This window comes from Canis lupus, chromosome 18, assembly GCF_003254725.2.
Source record: "Canis lupus dingo isolate Sandy chromosome 18, ASM325472v2, whole genome shotgun sequence".
NCBI classification, from domain to species: Eukaryota; Metazoa; Chordata; class Mammalia; order Carnivora; family Canidae; genus Canis; species Canis lupus.
Genome location: NC_064260.1, coordinates 38,894,035 through 38,898,268, shown reverse-complemented (window position 1 = coordinate 38,898,268; position 4,234 = coordinate 38,894,035). Strand labels below are relative to the sequence as shown.

At 46.9% G+C, this 4,234-nt stretch overlaps 1 long non-coding RNA gene across 1 annotated transcript; it reads left to right on the top strand.

Moving 5' to 3' along the window:
- The first annotated feature begins 994 nt into the window (after nucleotides 1–994).
- Nucleotides 995–1,509, top strand: LOC125752932 (uncharacterized). The gene is made up of 2 exons (XR_007403562.1): nucleotides 995–1,104; nucleotides 1,442–1,509. It is a non-coding gene; the product is annotated as an uncharacterized LOC125752932 (long non-coding RNA).
- The last annotated feature ends 2,725 nt before the right edge of the window (nucleotides 1,510–4,234 follow it).

Below are 4,234 nucleotides of genomic sequence, written 5' to 3'. Positions count from 1 at the left end.
AGATAGGGGATGGGCATTAAGGAGGGCACTTGTGATGAGCACTGGGTGTTGTATGTAAGTGGTAAGTCACTGAATTCTACTCCAGAAACTAATATTATGCTGTATGTTAACTAAAATTTAAATTTAAAAAAATTTTTAATTAAAAAAAATCTGAGCTTCCTTCATCCCCACTCTTAAGGATTTCTTAATCTTCACCCTACCTTATCCTATCTCTAAATTTCCTCTTAATATTTGTGGTGCCCTAGGCTGTGACCTTTGATCCCTGCAGATTGGGTACCCTAAAAAAATGCCCCCCAAACTAACAATACCCAAGCTCCAGATGGCCACACGATGGGATTCCCTACCTGGACTCAGTCAACCCTCCCAGGGCTATTATCTCTCTAAATCTATAGCTCAACTCAGCAAACATTTGCTTTGTGTTTCCCCAGGATGATAGCTAAGCACTTGTACATGGGGTGGGACAGGGGATGGCATAAAATCAGTAAGACAGGCTCCCTACATTCAGAACCCCAAACAATGACAATAACACACAGCACCAGGGCATCTGCCAGGTTCCAAAGCACTGTCCTGACTAATAACGTTTATGAGCTTCAAAATAACCCTCTGAAGAGAATATGGAAATTGTTATTTATAATACCTAGATTCCAGATGAGGATCAGAGAATGGGGATGTCTTGGTCATGTTCACTGAGAGTAGATGCAGAGCCAAGACTCACCCTCAAATTGGTTTTTGCTCTGAATGATACTATGCGTTCAAAGCAGTCATGATTAGAAACTGAATTATTGATTAGTATTACTGTCCTCCAGATTCCCTGTCCTTTCCCACCAGAGGGAAAGAGCTTGAATTTTAAAGAGAGAACAGAGGCTGGAACTAAGCACAGATGCAGGCGTTCAGGGAAACCAGATGTTCATATGTGCCTGCAAATCAAGGGGCTCTGTGCAGGCGTTGAAGGCGGTGGTTGTGCATGGGGGCTCAGAACACGTCATAGAGAGGGCGGGGCTTGAGTGGGCCATGAAGGAAGGGCTGGGCTTTGCATGGGCACGGGGAAGAACCAGGGCTTTCCAGGCACTGAGCTCCCTCGGAGCCAAGGCTCCCAGTTCTGGCGTAAGTATGCACATTTTATCAGTTCATACAGTTCAGCTATGGAGCCAGGCACTGGCAATGCACAAATAAATAAGACAAGGTCACTGCCCCGGAGGTATTTCTAGTGGCAGGGCCAACACTTGTTCTAAGGGCCTGTCAGGGAGGAAATTGAGGAAAGTGGACAGCTCTGGTGGAGTTAGATACTGACAGCCTTGACTGGTGGTCCAGGGAATTCAGGGTTATCTTAAAGGCAGTGGGGTAGGCAGAGGGCTCTTCCTCTAGTCCCTTTGTCTCCGTCCTGGCATCTTGCTCAGGCTCCAGGACACAGCTCACGGTGCCTTTCATCTTTCTTCCCCAGGCCCTGTGGCTCCTGTAAGCAATTTGGAAAGCCATGAGACAAGGACAATAAATCGTCTTCAGTGACAACCCTGCTCCCCCTCCCCCCAGCCTTTGTCCCTCCCCTTTGTCTGGAGAGGGGGCCTCCCAGCCAGCTCTGCCCCTCCTCTCTCTAACCCCCTTCCAGTGGGCTTTATGGTTTCCATGGAAACCAGAGAACCCTAGCCGCCCGGGGTCTCTCACAAAAGTACTGTTTGTGCCACCATTTGGGACGGAGGAGACAGTGTGAAAGTGAGAAAATAGCTTATAAATGCCTTCCCCACCATGCAGCCACCCAAGCTCTGGTGGGGAGGAAGGAGGGACTGAGCTTTCTTTCTGCTTTCTGCTTGAAAGGGGCTTTGCTGGGCTAAGTCCAAACCTAGTCTAGCATCCCTAAAGGAACACACACACACTCACACACATGCAGACATACACACACGCATAATGCATAATGCATACACTCACACAAACACACACATATAAAAACCCTCAAATACACACACACACACACACACACACACACACATGCTCACCAGCCCAACCCTCACCAGCTACAGCTGGGTTCAGTCCACTAAAAAAACACATCCCCCCGTAAGATGACCCTGCGCTTGGAACAACTGTCCATTCCTAGCATATTCCTAGCATGTAAAAACCCTTCTGGGGACCTCCTAGAGCTGCTGCCACACCCTCAGGATTCTCCAGTACCCCCACCAAGCACCTCAAGCCCCCTGCCCTTACAGCTTACAGACTGGAAACTTGCTTCTTGGTGTTTTAAAGGCTTGTGACATCAGAAGCTGCAGATCGGCAGGCTTTCCCATGCCACCCCAGCAAAAAGCCATCAGTCCTGCCCAAAAGGACCGAGAACAGTGGGGGAAGTGACAAAGAGAGAACAGAAGAGAAACACTTCACTTTCCATTTCGACGGGTCCCAGCTTGTAGATATAGATCCTGGGGAGCGAACTCACACTGGGGAGGGGTCCCCACATACTAGCAATCCTCAAAAAAGCAGCGCAGTTGGATGAACACATGCAGCCCCTGTCCTTGCTATAGGTAACAAGAGTCCAGATTGCTCTCTTCAGCTGCTACAAGACAGCCCAGACATCCAGTGGGTAGTTTGGTTGTTTCAGCTTAATTTTTCAGTAAGTGAGGTAATCTTGGAATTAGTTCTCATTCAGCATGGTCTGCTTGGTAATCCAAATATTTCTGAGCACAAGGAAGTCGTTGGTGTTCATACCCGTTATCCCACTAGCCCCAGTCCCTTGATCCATGCTGGATGTTGAGTCCATCCAAAGTCACTGCTAAATTTACTCCCTACCTCTGGTGTGGATTAGCCCTCCACTCTTCAGAGGAAAAACAAATAAATCCACCTGAGTGGGAGGAATGGAAGGTCAGTCTGGATATCCCTCCACTTAAATGATTTTTCCAACACCTGAAGGGTAACTGGGCATAGTAGACTTAGGGTTCTGATTGTTCCAGGTCCCTAACCACACTCTTGCATTTTTAGTATAGCCCTAGGAAAGTTAGTGTAACTCTAAATTTCATCTGTAAATCACAACATAATACCCTCCCCCAAGATTGTTGCAATGATGTTGACGTACGCATGTCAAAGAAGTACCCAACACGTTACCTCTCTTCAGTAGGTAACAGCTGGGTAAATGTAAAACAACATTAACTGTGCACTCTCTTGCCATATTTTTTTTTATCTCAAGGAGACCACAGATCTCATATGTGCACCTTAACACCTTGTCTCTGTAAACCAATTCCTTCTTACCCATGAAAATTAATTTTGAGCTAATCAATCTTGAATACCTAACACGTGGTCTCTGCATTAAGACCCAACAGAAAGGTAAAATGATAAAAAAAATTCACCATCACTTACAGAAAAATAATTTACTGGGCAATTTGACCTCTGCATACCAAGCCTTGCAGAAAACGAGGGAGGTGAGTAAAACACAGCAGCTGCCACCCAGCAGTGGCTCACTGGGGCCCACCCATCCTTTTTGTTTTTTAAGATTTTATTTATTTATTCATGAGAGACACAGGGAGAGAGAGAGAGAGAGGCAATGACAGAGGCAGAGGGAGAAGCAGGCTCCATGCAGGAGGACCTATGCAGGACTCGATCCCGGGACTCCAGGATCACGCCCTCGGTCGAGGGCAGGAGCTAAACCGCTGAGCCACCAAGGTATCCCCCATCTATCCTTAAGACTTAAGTCCCAACCCTCCCTTGCCAGTTATCACTTCACATTTGGCCGGTCATTTCATTCTTCTGAACCTCAGCTTTCTCATCTGGAAAACGGAGCTGATCACAATGGCACCTCTACCACCCAAGATTAAATGAAACTGAGCCCATGAAATAAATACTCCAGCTCGAGAAATGTCTAGTGCAAAAAAGTGCTCAATTAACTTTAGCTTCTGTTGTTGTTATTACTAACCACCACCACCACCACCACCCCCCAACTCTAGAAGAATTAGATCACAAAATGGCACCAGACAGCAAGGAAGGGCTGGTGCAGAGTCCAGTTGGCTCTGGGAATTCACTTCCCCTTTCCGGACCTTTGTCACCTAAAGCAAAATGGAGAGATGGGACTGGTGATCCTTCATCACTCGGTGACTTCAAGATATGCTTAAGAAGCAAGGGTCACAAACAAACAAGGGAAATAAACAACAGCCAGCAAAAGCACCAAGGAGCCCCTTAAGACTAACAGTCAGGGTCCTCCCACTCACCTTGGTTCCCTAACAGCCAACTGTTTTCCGGAAAAGCTCCTTTTTTTTCCCAA